The 18174-nt window shown below is 41.8% G+C and overlaps 1 protein-coding gene across 7 annotated transcripts in view; it reads left to right on the top strand.

The window, feature by feature from the left end:
• PAG1 (phosphoprotein membrane anchor with glycosphingolipid microdomains 1) overlaps positions 1-18174 on the top strand; it is a 105960-nt gene that overhangs the window by 47499 nt on the left and 40287 nt on the right. For 3 of the 7 annotated variants that reach the window (XM_042869514.1, XM_042869508.1, XM_042869509.1), the window contains exon 1: positions 11025-11301. The exons of 2 other annotated variants lie outside the window; for them this stretch is intronic. The gene's annotated coding sequence lies outside the window, so the exon portion shown is untranslated. Of the gene's footprint in view, positions 1-2365; positions 2415-11024; positions 11302-13282; positions 13308-18174 lie in introns of those variants that run through there. 2 more of the 7 variants (XM_042869511.1, XM_042869513.1) reach the window with 2 other exon arrangements.

Below are 18174 nucleotides of genomic sequence, written 5' to 3'. Positions count from 1 at the left end.
AGGCTGCTTGTTAGAGTCAACAAGAAGAAAAATTCCACCAACTGTGGAACTTCCTGCGGAAATGGTTTGAAGTCACGCAGGTGAACATTAGATGGGATGGCATCTGGCACCTACAGGAAAGCTTGGAGTTGGAGTGAGGATGAGCAACTCAGAAGATGCAGGAGATGATAGAGAGCCAAGTCTTGGTTTTGCAGTGCAGATACCATGTGCCATGCTGACATGGTTCCTTCCAAAAGGCAGGCTTAATTCAATTCTCTGGACAAGTTAACTTTGGTCATCAGTCATACTGGAGGTGAGTACTGTGCTAACAGAGCTGCATATTTAGTTGTGTTGTCAGTGCTCTGACCAAAGAATGGCTTGGTGCTATTTTCATACTGATGCTGGGGAGGATCTCAGATATATGAAATTGAGAGCATGGGTATGAAAGGAGGATGTGGTGGGTTGCTTATGTGGCCTCAGGGTTGTTCTGCAGTCCTACCAGCAGACCAGGTCCATGCTTGAAGCACTCAGATCAGGGCTGATGCCCATTTTCCCTCCATATCAGCCACTGTTCATCTTGTTGCTGTGTGTAGTCCTTTGAGGTTTGTGCTGATCTGTGGATTTTAGAAGAAAGCGTGTGTCATGATTTCTGTTCTCCTTAACCTTGAGGAAAAAAAAAAAGAAAAAAAAAAAAAACAACAAAAAACCCAGAACTTAAGATTCAAAAGGAAATCCAGCAATTTGTTTTGTCCATTCATATGTTAATGCTCATGTTTCTTTAACTGGCAAGCAAGGGAAGAATAGGGATGACAATTTATTCCACTTCAAGCATGCAAAGCTTTCTTTTTGGATCAGCCATAACAATGGTTATCATTACTTGGGTTGTATCCTATCCATAAGCAGCAAAAGCATCCGGTTCTTTTTTTTCTCTTTAAGATTATTCTCACCCAGTTTCCCTGCTTACATTGTTTACCCCAACATGACTATTTATTCCAAATATATTAAACACATTAATTAAGATTTCATGGCTGAAGCAGGTGTAATATGTATTTTTAGGAAGGCATTGGATGTATTTCACTGTTGCTTTTCAAAGAATTTTACATGCTGATGTACTCTGCTTTGAGAGTGAAATGATGTCTTTTGTGTCAGACATGCAGCATGGCAATCCAACAAATGTGAGAATCAAGAATGACTCAATGCCACAAACAAGAATGTGCAATTTTCTTGCTTCATTCCTTCATCTAGTTCTGTTTTATACCAACAGAAATGGCACATCTTCCACCTGTGCATGAGTACAGCTTCCACATTTCTACAGTACATATGAAAAGCTTAATCAGGGCTTTCCCTTAAGGGACAGAGGAAACCATGGCACTGTCAACCAAATCATCACTTCCCTGAAATAAATCTGCTTTACAGCTCAGCTGAGCAGGAGTTAGGCTCACAGGCAGGTATCTGCAGCTTTATTTTTCATGGTACAAAGACCTATGAATGTGTGCTGTAACTATGCACTTCACTGTATAATTTTCTGGTTAATGATGCCTTAAAATTGTAGAGCAATTGTATTAATTTTTATATGGCAGCATGGTGAGAGTTCAAGAACACTACTTAACCAGTATTGAACTTCAACTTGTACACTGAGGTTCATGGATTTATTCACTTAATATCTCTTGATATTAGTACAAATGATAATCACAGGGATAAAATGAAAGTGTTCTTCTCAGGGAATAAAATAACTACCTGTTCTTAAGAAAAGCAGGAAGAGATTCAGTTTAGTGTGCTCAAATGTGAGAGATGGAAGTGATGATGGCCCTCCAAAACCTATTACATGAGATGAAGAAGATCTGTCCCCAAATTCTCATGTTACTGTAATTATAATGTAGCATGGAAACTATTCTTTTTGTTTCAGGAGCAAGGAAATACATATTTTTACAATCATATCAGTCTATTTTATTATTTTGATGTGATTACAGTCAGCATTATGATTCTGTTCAATATCTAGATACTACTACTTGGTCCTCTGCTTTTAACACTTCTCTCTGTCTGATTGATGAAAGTTGCTTTGCCATAATGTGGAACTTCTTAATGGTATCAACAAAGAAATGTTCATTCCCACATAGTTAAAATATAAATCTGCAGCCATTCTTATCCATGTGGTGGGGGAAGGATCTAAGAAGATTACGTTACATAAAATTGACTTCTGATCTTCATGTAAAGTGAAATCTGTTTCTAATCTCATTTGAGATAAGAATTCATAATGACCATCTGCATGAAAATTTTACCCATAGTAATTTATTTAAGAAGAAATCTGGCTTAAAGTCTCAGCTTTTTTTTTTTTTCTTTTTTTTCTTTCTTTCTTTTTTTTTTTTCCTTGAATAAAATTTCCTAGTCTGGCATCTCAAGGAAGAGCATCTGCTGCAAAGATGTATTTGGAAGCTGTAAGTTATGACACTTTACCTTTTTAAACAAGCTTTTCCATTGTGCTGCCTCTTAGAGCCACTGAAGTTTCCAGCTGCTGTGAACAAGCTCTGCACTGAAGGCATCATTCTGGTTTGGGCTGACTTCATTAAGATTAGATAAAATCCCACTTCACTCCCTAATATGAATATCTTTGTTCATCTTTTTCCCTAAAAATAATTGTCTGACATTGTGATTTCCTTTCATTAGAAAGAAATTTTGAATATTCCTTCTATTAAAAACTGGCACGTCTCATATTTCAGCCTATTAAAAAGAAATTTATTTACAACAGTCAGGGGGCTAATAATATTTAGGAAGGTCCAGTCTGCTCTACATTTTTTCATCACCTTTGACAACTTGTTTAGAAATCCTGTGTTTGCAAGTTCAAACCTGGATTTTCAGTATGTCTCAGTGAATATGTTCATTGGGATTTACAAAAGCTTCATACTTCAGCTGTATTCTATCCCCACAGGAATTTTTTCTCCAACACACATTCAAATAATTATCCTTTATTTACATTAATAGTTACGCAGATATTCAGAATTCACATTACATTAAATAATGTGCTTAGATTAATGTAATATATTGACACTAATATAAATTCAAATGTAAAATGTTAATTTAATGTACTTGAATATTCTCACTACAGTCTTACAGCAGGCTAAGGATGCTATAGGGGCATCAGAGGAACACGTGTTCCCGAAACTCCTTGACCTGCTTCATTGCAAAAAAAGCAGTTACAAGCCAAACAAGGATGTGAAAATACCTTTCACAGCTGTGACAACACAACATATGCTACTACTTTGTGTGAATACGAGTGGAGATGATTTAAACTCTGCTTTTGGCTGATTATTCTTATGGGGTCTTTTCTTTGATAATGAAGATGCCGTTGGCGAAACCTATTCAGAAAGGACAGAGTGGGTATTCCTGCAGAGACTGGTGGGTAGATTGGGATGCTTCTGGCATACAGATATTTGTAACAGATGTTTCCAATTAACTGCGATAATGCTGGAAAAAGAATAAATGAACTTTCTCCAGGATCTTCTAGATGAATACTGATGCAGTGCAGTTCTGCTCAGGCTGGAAGGTTTTAATGTACTGATGCTTGGGGCAGGGGTTGAAAAATCAAAGAGAAAAGATTTGGGTCAAAAGCTGACGCCCTTCCTGTGGAAGTGAGTTCAGAAGAGACCTTCTGCCTTCAGTTCACTGCCTGTCCTGGCTTGCTCTGTCCCCATCCTGGGGACAGTGCCAGTGCCACCACTTGTCCACAGAACCCTGGGTTTGCACCACTGAATAGAATTTGAAGTGCGAAACACAATAAGGTTTGTGATTTCAAGTTATCTGCAGTGCTTTCCCCATTCATTTTAACCACTTTCTAGCTAGCAGGGCAGAGAGAGCAAGGCTGGGGTCACCTGAAACAGTTTTCTGCTCGTTCCAAGTAATGCTTGTGCAGTGTGGATGAAGCATGAATGTATGTTCATGTTGTACAGATCCAGAGATGAATGGAAGATCAGTGCTGGTGGTGCTTTGGGTTTGGGCAGAAGGGAGCTAGAGCTGCTGGAGAGGGGAAGAACAAGGATGCAACTGCAGCAAGGTGGGAGCTAAAGAAAGGAATGGGAACACGGAGAAGGAGTCTGAGGTGGTGAGACACAACTAACAGAAAGACTTATCCCTACTGGTCTGTTAACTGAAAGCACAAAACAACTGTTACACTGGATGATAGATGGCTACTTCATCTGGAAATGTAACTTTAGCTACTTGCCTGCGTCTTAGGTATCAGGGCTCTACACTTGTGAGATAACTGCCCTTCACTGAGTTTATTTTCTTGCTGTCCTCTGAAGTTTGGAAAGAAAATAGGAGAGAAAGATTAATTTTCTGGACTTGATTAGCCATTTATCATGGAACAGAATTCTATACGAATGGGACTGTGAGCAGTGATGTTTCCCATTGAAGAAACAGGGATTGGTGGGCCAAGGGAAGCCTGCCAAGCTGCTGTTCCTAAGCAGACTTATGTGAGCAGAGATTTTGGCTTTGGCTCACTGTGACTTCTGGTGTCTCATATAGAGGGGATGCTGACAGAGACACTAAGCATCTGCCTTTAAAAGTGATAGTAAAGGAGAATTCTTATTTTGTCTTTTCGCTCCCCAGGCAATGAAAAAGGAGAAAAACTGTGATGAAATCCATTAGAAACCATGAGGAGGGCAGTGAACTCAGCAAGATGAATTTGAGTATCATTGAACTATTTACACAAAACCACCTTTGGTGCCACGATAGCTGACAGCTCCAGAGCTGTCAGAGGGTCACCTCTATCCCTGTGCCCATCTGTGGTGGAAGGCAGGAGCTGTGCAGCCAGGCTGAGCAGAGGTGTAGGCATGTAGGGCTTCGTAACATCTGCATCCCCACCCAGGCTTCGTGACTCCTATCCATCTGTCCTATCAACCTACTTTGGTGTGGGAGAGATGGCCTAGTGACACCCGTATAGTTCCCATGAGTTTAATGCAAATACTGAACAGGATTTTCAGGATTTGGTTAGGTGTGGGGGTTTTATAGGCAGGCTAATGTGATCCTCTGTGATGTGCAGTTACATGTTCTGGGAAAGCTTGCTTCTTTAAACAAATTTCATCATTGTTTGCTGTTTTGTCCAGTGTATTTTGTGCAGTGCAGGGTCTGGAAGTGGGGAGTAGACTTCAGCTAACCCTGTGGTGCATTAGCAACTTAGTGGCCTCACCTTGAGTACTGTGTGCTGTTTTGGGTACCACAGTACAAAAAGGACATAAAACTGTTAGAAACTGTCCAAAGGAAGGCTACAAAGGTGGTGAAGGTTCTAGAGGGCAAGGCATACGTGGGGTGGCTGAGGTCTCATGCTTTGCTCAGTGCAGAGCAGAAGAGGTGAGGGGAAGCCTTATGGCGGCTGCAGCTCTTCACAGGGAGCAGAGGGGCAGCAACAGGGCCTGAGGCAACAGCACAGGGCTGTGTCAGAGGAGGGGAAAGGTGGGGGGTTAGGAGAAGGTGGTGGGCATGGATCAGACACCCCAGGGTAGTGGTCATGGCACTGAGCTGGAGTTCAAGGAGCATTTGTACAGTTCTGTTAGATATAGGGTCTGATTTATAGGTGGTTCTGTGTGGAGCTAGGAGCTGGACCCAGTGATCCTTACATGTCCCTTCCAGCTCAGGATATTCTATGATTCTCTGTAAAACTGACAGAAACCGCATTTAAGAAGCGAAAAATTCATGCAGTCCACATGGCCTTGCAGAGTTTCTTAAGTGTCTTGCTCAGTTTGCTGATGGAATGGTTTAAAGGGTTATTTTCTAAAAACAGAGATGTACAGACATCTTAGGTTGTTCTTCTTGTGCAGGTGCTGGTCAGAGCAGTGATGCTATGTGCTGTCTGTCTGTCTGTCCATCTGCACTGTCTGCCAGCTCCCATGCACAGGAGTCCTGGGAGGAAAGCAGGACAGAACATTTATGAACAGATATAAGAAGGGAGAAATTGGCGCTGTTGTTTGTTTTATTTTAGTTTTTGCACTTTTTTGGGCTATTTTTTTAATGACCATAACTCAGGTCAAACTCTCGCAGTATTGCTACTATTTCATGTCACTGCCACATGAGGCAGTGCACAGGAAGGCAGCTTGCTCTGCTTTGTCCTCTGGATGCTTTGGAGTATGCTGTAGACAGCCTTGGTTGCATAAAGAAGTGTTAAGAATAATTAGCCAACCTTTTACGTGTCTTTGGTGTGGATTAAGGCTGTTCATCTTGTTTTTTCCTGCTTTTTAAAACAGTTTTCTCTTTTGAACAATAATCAAAGAGACTAAAAGCTATGAGCTGGTGATATTCTATTCCATTTTTCCTGAAATGAGTCTTCCAAAATTAAACGTTATCTCAATTCACTGTGGTTAAATCAAAGTTTATACAGATGGATTCTCTGCTTTGCCTTGCCTTCCCTTCCTCACTCTCCATTTCCCTCTGTCTTTGTATCTGGTTGAACAAACAAATTCCACAAAGACCTTCAGTCCTGATTCAGTACTTAAATAAGCTTCCAGTAGTTCTTGCAGAGCAGTAGATCTGGTGAGGGACTTGTATACTTTCTGTTAATACTTTCTATACAGAGATTTTAATTTTCATATTTTTTAATAAATAATAAATTTGTTGAATGGAAACATTTTTATCAGTTATGCTTTTGCTGAGTATGATGCCATTACCTCTGGCAACAACACTGGGATAATTCTGACAGGATCAGGACTCAGGAATACAAGTTACCGCTGGGAGACAGGTTCCTGCTGGTGATGAGGTTATGACACAGGTATTCTTTCTCTATCACAACTTGTCAACATATGACAGAAAGATATCATCCTTTATCTCTCTTTAGCATTTAGAATCTCAAATCCTTGATTGATACCTAGATTTATATTTTCTGGTGGCTGTTTTTTTTGCCAGTTACCATGGTATCACTTCCATTTCCAAAACCTCTGTCTGCTATAGTCCTCTGTAGTCTAGCCAGTTATTTGGTGCACTTTAATCAGATTTGACATTTAAAAATAAATATATGATTCCCTTGTGCATTTATGGCTTAACAATTTCATTTAGATATTCAGATCTTGTCCATATATTCAAATAAATTATGAGTATTTCTCCTGGTTAGCTATGACAATATTAGATAATGGATTTGCGCTTGTTTTTAACCCAATCTATAAAGATCTGAATGTCAAGAGCCTGAAAGAGCTTTGTCAGGAAATGAAATTAAAGAGTGGAAAATAGGAAAAGTGAGAGGATGCAGAAGAGGATTAACAATAACAACAAAAAAAGAAGAATAAGAAAGGAAAAAAAAAAAAAAAAGAAAATTGCTGGTCATTGCTACTGCTAAATAAAGTGGTTTAGAGTGCCCCTGTAGAGTTAGGCCTTATAAATGGGGTACATTTGAAGATTAAGAGGAGTGGAAAATGAAGTATCAGTGATGCAAAATTTTTCTTCATTTTTAATAAAAATGAACAAGCTGCAAGGAAAAATAAAAGGCAAGCTGAAGGAGGCTCATTTGTAGCCATCCGTGTCCTAATGAGTAGTACTGGGAAACCATCTATACCATAGCAGGCTGAATTACTTAAATCTTTGTAGTGCCTTGACTTGACTTCTGGAAGAAGGGGCTTGTGACATAGTCCCAAATTAAAATCCACACAGCCATAAGTCTTTATGCAGTTTGTGTAAGTGATATCTTCACCTGACTTAGTTGTGAGCCTTCGGTGGAGTATCTGACCATAGACCCAAATGGTGTGTGTCAAATAACACAACTCAATGAGATTAGTTCAGTGTGAAGTCCATCCCTCTTCAGCAAGAGCACAGTCCAGGGCATGTCTGTCTTCATCCTCATGGTTTTCATCAACAGCAAACTCCAAATTTAGCTAAGATTCCTAATCTAGTGGGAAGCAACCTTGCCCATTGTAGGGGAGTTGGAACTAGATCATCTTCAAGGTCCCTTTCAACCCAAACCATTCTGTGATTCTATTATTTCTAGGGCTCAGGTTCTGTTAGCACCTGTTGCAAGCTAGGCACATCTTTGTAGGAAAATATGGTGTAACACCAGTTTAGAGAAGTAACTTACAATTGTAACTTTTACCTCTTTGGGCAAAGATGTTCATAATTTTCTTAAGGATGTTTGCACTATATTTGTAAAGAATGAATTTGATACCATAGTATTAGAATGTTTATACCTGGATTTTGGCATACGTTATTGGAGAGGGGAACTCCTGCTTTGTGCTTTCTGAAAACTGTATGTTGTAGCCCTCTGTCTCTTAGTTGCAGATTTCAAGTGTGTGTGTGTGCGTGTGCTGTAAAAGACTGTGATCAAATCAGATTTTAATGCCCCTTATTGTCCCAGCAAAAGCATGCATGTTTTCACAGAGAAGTTCTTCTATGAAACTTTCTAGAGTTCCTTAATAAATTCCTCCACTGAATGACTAAACTCTCGTTGCCTAGAGTGCCTTCAGCAATATCTTTGTGGTGTTATCTTTGTGTTTTTATTGGATAGCTTCATGTTTTGAAAGCTAAATGTGTGTGAGATAAAGATGAGAAGGATTCTGATCTCCAGTGGATGGTGTACATCCAAAAATACAAGAAAATGAGGGATTTATATCAATGAAAATGAGGTTTCCTGCAGTTGAAAATAACTGAGATTAGTCGGAAAGTATTAATTTTATATAATGGCTGGGTCTTCACATGCCATAGATATGGTGAAAGAAGACCATAAAGCCTTTAAAAAATTATAGCCAAAAAGGATCACAAAAATCCAGAGAGAAGAATCTAAAAAGTAAAAATTGATAAATTGTCACGTATGTAAATTTACATGTATGTAAATGATAAATATTGGTATGTTATCTTACCAACATAAATGCTAGGCATTTCTATTTAAATAACTAGATTTATCTACACTAAAAACAACGTGAGCCCTTCGCAAACTAGATCTGCACACAGCTGAATTGGTAGAGGTGGAATGAGGTGGCACAGGCAGTCTGTAGCACTCTCTTCTGCTCCAGACTCAGCTTTCCAAGAGAAGTAACTGTCACGAATGTTCTCAGCTGCCTCTATGCCAAAGCACACCGCATCGTACAGACTTGGTGACAGGCAGCCTGTTGACGTTCTGTTGTGGTTCCCAAATGTTGCACAGTAAAGGAGGAAAGTGCTGTGAAAGTAATGCCAAGGACTGCTGATTTGTGTAGACTAGAAACTTAGGAGAAACAGAAAATGGAGGGGAGATAAAGCTGACTTACAAGATATTGCTCTTGATTATTTTAGTTGAAGTAATTTAGCTTGCCATTAGCAACAAGCATTTCCTAATGTGCTTTAGCATTAGGCATCTCATCCTTTAATATTTATTGAATTGTGTCTGTAAGCTGGCAGTTCTTTGCTTTGGGGCATCTTTTTGACTCTAAACAACTGCCTCAGCACTTTGTTGTAAAAGATAAAACTGTATGGGTTTTTTGAAATTACATACATAGTTCTGCAGTGCGGAGAGAGATCTCATCTGAGATCCATCAGCTGTGATACTCATCTGGAATCTAAGTGTGCTACTGTGAAATACATGCTAGATATTTATGATGTTCTGTCAAAGAGCATCTCACTTTGTTCATTGCCATAGTCATCTGGCTCTGCTGGTACAAAGCAATCTTGATCTTCCTTGAGTCCATTTGGCAAGATGCTAAGGCAAATACTTAATCTTATTAACAGATCAAAGGAAAAGGCTTTTCTTAAGAAGTATTATTAAATAATAAAATTAGAAGAGGTGGTTGCTCATTTACAACTTTCTTTTCTCAGCTGAATTTTGATTACAAGGTGCACTGGGGCTGTTAGTATCTACTGGCACCACCGCTCAGCTTTCCTGAACGAAGATGCTGGAGTTTTGTCCTCGGCAAAATGCTTTCAAACAATCAAGTTGCTTTTAGGAAATGTTCCAAAACGTCCCACCACAATGTCTCATGGTGCAAATTCACATGCAGTAACTTGGAAGTAGCTGGCATACCTGTGACCAGCCCTGGCCAGTTCCCCCTAAATGTAACAGCAGGGAGCCCATGGAAGCTGGTCCTGCAGTGCTGCAAGCTGATGGCTCTCAGGATGACCTGATGGGGCCTGCTAAAAGGGTGAGGGGAGCCGTGAGGGATTGCCAGCAAGGCATCAATTAGCACTAATTGCATGGGAAATCACTGTAATGCTGCAATGGTTCATCCAGGAGCTGGAATGAGTTGGTGGTTGTGCTGAACCCAGAGGACTGTGTGTCTTGCTGTTTGTTACTAGAAGAAAACTCGTTGTGTACTGCTGTGATCGGTGGCACTATTTTGGGACCTGAATTATAATTAACGTAAAGAAATGTGCAACAGCCATCATGTACCCTCTAGCTCAGCATGGGAAACTTTGAGTTAAACTGCAAAATTCCAGTTGGTTACAGCAGGGATCATCACCAGCAGGGCAAAATAACTTTTCATTTTCTGATAGGAGGAACAACAAACTTAGTTATGTGAAATGTATGAAATGTATGAAATGCACACACAGCAGTCTGTCTTTTAAGAGGAAATAGATATGGGCATATCAGTTTAAAAGGTTTGCTTTTTCAAAGTGCTGCCACCTTTCTTTCACACCGACAGCTGCAAACATCTGTGGGACCCCTTTTCTCAGTGCAGTCGCTTGGTGAGGTGAGGATTTGCCTTTTCCATAGTGAGCACAGCAGCCTTGCATGCAGAGGGTAACTGGCCAGCCTGGCCTGGAGCTGCAGGGTAACGGAGCCCTGCAGGGACGCAGCACCACATGGCTACAAATGGATGTTGGACAGGGCTGGACTTTCGGCTGCCAGCCACTGGGTTGCAGCCCTGTTGGAGCACTGCTGGATCACTGTGCTGCCGGGTTGCCATCCTGCCACCTCACTTCTGGGCTCACTTCTGGGCTCCAAGTGGCAGCCAAGGCTTGGAGTCCCGGGGTAACTCCTCCTCTCGGAAAGCAAAGCTTGGGATGCTTTGCTCACGCAGCCACCCACGGTCCAAACAAAAATGTGCGAGGCGAGGCAGGAAGCCTCCACCTCCCCTCCCACCGCCGGCATGCGCTGACGGCGTTGCACTCCTCTTCACACTGCTGGTCCGGAGCACATCGCGTTTTTCCCCCTTCGCTTCTCATCGGACCAAGCAAGAAGAAAAATAAAGGAAAGAAGAAGGGGGGAAGGTGCACGGCTGTGCATTAGAACGTCTTTGTGGCCGCGTCAGCAGCCAAGCACAGACTGTTTTTTGCAGGGCTGCAGTGCACTGGCAGTGCCAAGGTGAGGTCCGTGCCTTGTGTGCAGAGTTGCAAGGGCACGAGGAGGGGGCTGCTGACATCTCATCTGGCGGGAGGAGGAAGGTAAGGCTTTGTCCCTACAGGAGCACAGCGTGCCTGCTGCTGTTTGGGTGTGAGTTGCAGCATGTGCAGTGTGGTGGGGGGAGAAGTTTGCAGTCTGCTTGGCTCTGCAGGAGAGCAGCATTAGCACAAGCAGTGTGCTGCAGCTGGGGGTGTTTTGTTTCTCACCACCATCGGTGAGAAAATCAGACTGCATTCCAATCACAGTCTCACACTTTCTTTCTTACTTTCTACGCCAAAAGCAACTATGCATATGCAATATTAAATGGGTTTTGCTAATAGAAATACATTACCATACAGCCACTGGGCAAGGTAGATATTTCATCCTGTTACCACAGACAGCTCCTCACCGCTGCAGGTACTGTGGGTGCACGGGCTGTGCTGTGCCATGGGAAAACATGAATGTTTGTTCTGCGCACCTCAGCAGAAAGAGACACGTGGGGGGTTTTGCAGTCGCTTTGGAATTACTGAGAACATGAAGACTGTGCTAAACAGATTTTATGCTGCTGTGCTGCTATTTCCCCTGTGTCCTTACCGCTTCAATGATGTTTTTAGTGATCTGGGAATTTTTAATTAGTGTTATTTTTCTGTTTTTAAAGTGAAGATGCTTTTTGTATGAGCAACTCCCCAGGTCTTTTTGTTGCTATTTGTCTCTTGCAGTTGTTAACTGTGTTTCTGGGAATTTGTATAGCTGTGTATCATAGAATCATTAAGGTTGGAAAAGACCATATGATCATCCAGTCTAGCTGTCCACCCATCCCTGCCATACTCACAAACCATGTCCTTCATATATATATGTCCTTCCTACATATACACATTTCACAAATACCCCCAGGGACAGTGACTCTGGGCAGCCCATTCCAAAAGTGAGCATGGCCATGGCTGTGACCACCAGCAGCTGCTGCCCAGGTGGATGTGCCTGCAGGAAGGGACATGAGCACTGCGTGTCCCTAACACAGCTCTGCACTTGCAGCACTTTCAGACAGCATTTGAGAGATTGTGTGTTTTTTTGGTGTATTTTTTTAGGGGGAACAGAGAGGGAGAGTGCTGTTGGTGTGCCATAGGGCTTTGCTCTTTGCAAAAAGTAGAACCAGAATAATTGAATCATAGAATCATTTCAGTTGGAAGGGACCTTTAAAGGTCATCTAGTCCACCTCCCCTTCAATGAACATGGATGCCTACAGTTAGATGAGCTGCTCAGAGCCCAGTCCAGCCTGGCCTTGAGTGTGTCCAGGGATGGAGTATCCACCACCTCTCTGGGCAACCTGTTTCAGTGCTTCACTACTTTTATTGTAAAATACTTCCCTTATATCCAATCTAAGTCACCCTCCTTTTAGTTTGAAACCATTTTCCTTTGTCCTATCGCAGCAGACCCTTCTGAAAAGTCCGTCCCCTTCTTTCTTATAGCTCCCCTTTAGACACTTGAAAGACCATTATTACATCTCCTAGAGGTGTTTGGTTGCAGTTCAGACCCATACTCCAAAGGGTGCTTTACTACAGGCTCTTGTATATGGAAATGAATATGTACTTGGAGAATTACAGTTCTAATTGTAATCTGCATTGGTTGTTTATTAGCATGAGTACACTGGCTTAGGCAGGTATAGAGCTTTACTTTCACTGCTGTGCCTTAATTAGCAAACAGCTACATCATCGCTTTTGCTGATAGTTGGGAAAAGTGGAGCAACTATGTCTCCCACACAGAGCACTGTCCTGTCTAAAGTTTATTTGCTGAGGCTGCATGCCTCAGTTAAACAGCAACTGTTCCAGCCCATTTCCTCCCAAGTACGCAGCACTAAGGCAGAGTCCATTTAAAATAGGCAGCTCTTCCTTGCATAGTCAACTTTCATCTACTGTATATGTTCCTGTAAACAAGAAGATGCAGCAGTTTGTGGTGAGTGTGAGCAGAGGCACAGCTATGCAGTAACTCCTCATCCTGAGTTTCTCCACTTTTTGGCAGCCCAGGAGCCGTTGCTCCTTGCCAGGCAGCCGACACACAGACCTGCTGGGAGGTAAGCAGTGTGCCTGCTGTGGCTTGGGAATTTGAAGCTTTTCTTTCTCATTTTGCATTGCTACTGAGTTCCCATGTGAGGAATTACTTCATGCTGCATCTGTTCTGCTTTCAGAAGGAAAATTAACTGTTTGTTGTGTAGATGATAATGCACTCTATATGACACTGAAGTTCGCTGCTGTGCACACCTTTTTCACCCTGTTGGCTTCAGGCAGCCCCTTCAGGGTTGTTGGTACACCTTTTGTACATCAATCTCTGAACAGCAGCAACTGCAGTACTTTGTTCAGCTTGACAGAAGGAAGTCAGCTTTGTCTTCTGACAACGTTGTGCCCTTCCCTGACCAGCTGCAGCATCACCTTTTCTTCTCAACTCTGTATTCACTTCTGCTCCAGGTCTCCTTCTCTCTCCAGAAGTGCTGTCCCCTGACTTTTTTCTGCTCTGTTCAGAGAGAATTCATCTGCCTTTCATGCCACCACACACAAAAGCAGCAGGATATTGCACCCTTGCTTGGTGGCAGCCCATACTCTAGGTGCTCTCTGCCCACAAACTGGTGGCCAGGCAGCTTTCTTGCCTCCTGTCCCAGCATCTATACACACATCATGATTCAGCCCACGACATGCACTGCGTGAGTAATAGAGGATCTCTTTGAAGTAAGGTGACTAGAGAATGTGTAGCTGTGCTGATTTGGGGTCTTATAAGGCATGCTTTCATGCAGTGCTAGTCAGATGACACAGCCTGCATGGATATTACAGAGTCCGGTGATGATGGCATGGAATAGCTGTGCAGCTTCTTGCCCTAATCTGCTTGTGTAGAATCATCTGTTTCTGCTTCAGAGTAGGTACAGGAGGAAATACCACAGACAGCCCTGTCACTGGGAAAGCGCATCATTTGAATGTGCAATGTAAATATTTTAACTAACCAAATGTAAACACTGATTCTCTTTCAGTATGGGAAAGGACCGATGCAGTAAAAAATGAGCTGGCATAAAAGTGACCCTGTATGGAGAAGATAGAAAATTGCATTTGCACATTATGGTAATCAAAATAGTTCTTAATGAATTGCTTAGTGTGAAATGAATTACAAATACAAATGTGCCTGACACGAGATGATTGGAAGTTGCTGCTGCTTTCACTTGAGAGGGAAGGACTTTGTGATTCATGGGGATCTGAGGTCACGGGAGGGCTGATGTGTGTTACAGGGAGGCTGAAGACTGAAGGAGAGCCTAAACAAGTATGGGCTGCCGATCTCCTTGTCTCTGGATCTGCTGTTTTTACTGTGCCAGTACTGTAAATTCAGAAGTTTCCACAGGTTTGAAAGATGGTAGGAGCAGCAAAGATAGTAGACACAGTAAGAAGTGCCTTATTTCATTCACACGTCTGTTGTGTGGGTGGATTCAAAGGAAAGCAGAGGAATTGCTCATTTGTTCTGCCTACACTGGGTTCTTAGCTCTTGAGGATAGGGCTTTAAGGATAGCTGTTCTGTTCATATCACAGAGGTGGTTGTAAGCATTTGTGAGATGCCAGCATCATTGAAGATCATGCCATGGAGAAGTTGAAGGACAGCAGGAAAAGGACCTACAAATGCTTAGTACTATTGCCTGAATGTGAAGGCTGTAGTGCATAAAATAAGCAGTCCTGTGGCCTTCTATCTTTCTCATTGACAAGGTGGTTAACTGATATTTGATAGAAACCAGATGTGGGGTTTACTTCCAGTGCTGAGTAAGGTCCAGAAAAATACTGCTATTGCAGAGATTACAGAATCCTCCAGATACCACTCAGCTTTATAATGCAGTAAATGTTGACAAGTAGAGACCCTACAAAGTAAAAATGTTCCTCAAACTCCTAAGCAGAAGAACTGTCTGAGGTGATTAATTTGGCTCTGTGTTCTAGCGAGTGGATTGTGAATACCAGAAAAGGATGAAATGACAGAAAGGATTTGACTAGACTTCATCACTCATGCAAAATTAATTAGATACTAGTCCTATAGGCACAGGTCCATGTATCCATGTGTCCAAGCAAGCAAGTAAACTTTTGTTAGCTTTGTTTTTGTTTTTGTAGCTGAGGGATATTTTTATTTTTGCTTATGTTGAAAAAAAAAAAAAGATCTATTCACCTGCCTTGTGTTTGCTGCTACTTTCCTCTAACAGCTGGAAACTTACGTTTGCACATAGGCCTAAAAATGTCATTCCCTAGGTAAAAAAACAGTATTGATTTTTGTTGATCCCCTTGTTAGGGAAGGAGAGATGGAAATAGTAGGAATAAACAAAAGGGAAGAGTTGTCCCCCATGGTAAATGCTTGCAGTTGCAGCACAGATTAATCATGCACTGCGTAGCCAAACAGTCATCGCCTGCCATTGCTACTGCAGGCCAGCTGTAGCCAAAGCAGCAAATCTGTTAAAAGTTATCTATCTAAACAAAGTAGAAGCCAAACACCTTGAGCCATCAGTGAAGAGAATACAATAGTATTATTTTCAGCATAGACCATTTTTTTGTGTGGATGCAAATTGTTTTGTGTAGATGAGAATAATTTTGACATTACCTTTGAATGAAATTTCTGTTGCTGGTAAATCAGTCATTTTATGCAATAACCTCTTACGACTGTTCTCTCGAATGCAGATCATCCAAATGTTCTTTACCTCCCAGACAAATGTATTAATTTTCATGGGAAAGTGTGAATACATTCAGAAGAAAGCGCTCCTTTTTTCCCTGTTGGGAATGGAAAGCTCATAAAATCATACATTTTTGTTAGAAAAATAAAAAAGAAATAAGAAAAACGTGCTCATTTTAGCACATGAGAAAAGGTAGGAGCGCATTAGTTTGTTGCAGAGAATTCATGGCATTGCACTTCTGGAAGAAAGTAGCACTATTTGAAGGACTTTAGATCATTGAAGAGAGAACTCAAGAGGAGGGAGCAAAAGTGCAGCTGAAAAATCTTTGGAATGACACTGTAAACTTCAGGGAGAAAGGGAATTAGATAAAAGAATCTGTGAGAATGGAAATAGTAATGCGAAGGGGAACAGATTGTGCTGGTGAGATCTTTTGGCCTGAGTTTAAGAAGAATTCAGAATATGATCTGCATTCTGTGTCTTTGTTTGGGAAGGGGGAATGGACCTTTCTCCATTTATGGTAAACTGGACTGTTATTGGCTGTTCAAACATTTTAAAATCTGCTTCAAACAAATTATTTATTGCAATGTTAAAGTATAGAAGACCGTCAGGTCAAAAGAAAAAGAGGAGCTGGAATCAGTCCCAAAAAGTGCATGGAAGTGTAATTTATGTCCCCCTTCCAAACCAGAAACTCTGTGAGTGAGAAGAGCACTGCACTCATCCAGTTCAGCTCACTCACTCAGACATGAGATTTTTTCAGGAAGCCTTTCTGGACACAGATGTAAATTGCAAGGTTCGGGCCTGCAAGGGCAGCTTGGATGCCCCCATGAAAACCAGGGTTGAGTAAGGAGCATATTTTGAGTCTAGAGGTGCCACTTGAGGCTAGCTCCCAGGCACATAATGACCGTGGCATCCCAGGCATCCCTGGCACACACCTGGAGCTGCCTTAAGCATGACAGCATTTCTGCAGCAGGTGGCTGGGCTGTGCGGCAGCTCCTGTGCCTGCAGCTGCTTCAGAAGCTGCTTTTTGACTGTGGTGCTGAGCAGTCTCCAGCCTTTGCCTGCTTTGCCATTTCTGTGGATCACAGGATCTTCAAATCTGCATGTGACCTATTCCACGTGAACAGCAGTAACTTTCAGTGCTAGGTAACTGTGAGACAGATTTATACATATGTTGCCATAGGCTGTCAGTAGCCATAGACAAGCCACTGTCCTCAGGCTAAATTAGTTTCTTAGCTCTGTTCTTGTGGTGCAGCCAATTCTATTTCAGAGTATGTCAATTAAGTAGAATATGCTCTAATAATATTTTACATTTACACAGCACATCTCATCTCACAGTACTTTATAAATCATGTATTTTCAACATCACTGACCTTTTGCAGTCCCTTGAGTGCAGAAGAGCAACCATTTTACAACAGCAATGCAAACCATCTGAATTTTTTTCTCTGTAATTCTGAAGTGACACATTAATTATAGAATAAATTATATGTTCTGTAAGCTACAGCTCCAGTTTTTGAAGATCCTCATTCTTTATCAGGAAGGTGGTGAGACCCTGGAACAGGTTGCCCAGTGATCTTGTGGATGCCCCCTCTGTGGAAGCATTCAAATCCAGTTTGGATGAGGCTTTGAGCAACCTGGTCTGGAGGGAGGTGTCCCTGCCTATAGCAGGGGGTTGGAACTAGGTGATCTTAAAGGTCCCTTCCAACTGAAACCATTCTGCAATTCTCTGATTCTCATCAAGATAAGGAACATGACCCTACATTTTGTGTACAGCATGAACAAACAGCTAATCCATCTTCCCAAGACTACGCCCTTGGAAACAATTCAGTCTTGCCTCTAAATGAGGGTAGAAGTATCAGTACCAGTACCTTGACTTTAATTTTATCTGTAAATTGTCACCTTTTGCTGTAAGAATACATCTGCCAAAAATGCTATAGTCTGTACTCCTTCTCAACTATTGAGGATCCTCTCATCTCACTGTGAAAGGTATAGAAAGTTGATATGCTAGAAAGCCCATTCAGTCCCAGCTGAGTGGTTCACGTGTAACTCATCTTTCAGGGTACTGAGGTCAAGAAAGCGAGCATAGCTATGTGTTGGGCCAGCATGTGCAGAGGACGGATGAGTGAGGCCAGAGAACAAGAAGGAGGATAAAGATGATGATAACAGCAATGTTCCTTGCATTCAGTGTCCCTTGCCATAAATGTTCAGAGGGTAATCCAAAGCTTGCTGAGATTGGTGTGTGTCTGTTTTTGTGGCACTAGAG

The sequence above is a fragment of the Lagopus leucura genome, unplaced genomic scaffold (assembly GCF_019238085.1).
Source record: "Lagopus leucura isolate 7727_CA_CO unplaced genomic scaffold, USGS_WTPT01 Super-Scaffold_100002, whole genome shotgun sequence".
NCBI classification, from domain to species: Eukaryota; Metazoa; Chordata; class Aves; order Galliformes; family Phasianidae; genus Lagopus; species Lagopus leucura.
The sequence above is the reverse complement of the archived record's forward strand: the minus strand, read 5'-3'. Positions and strand labels throughout refer to the sequence as shown.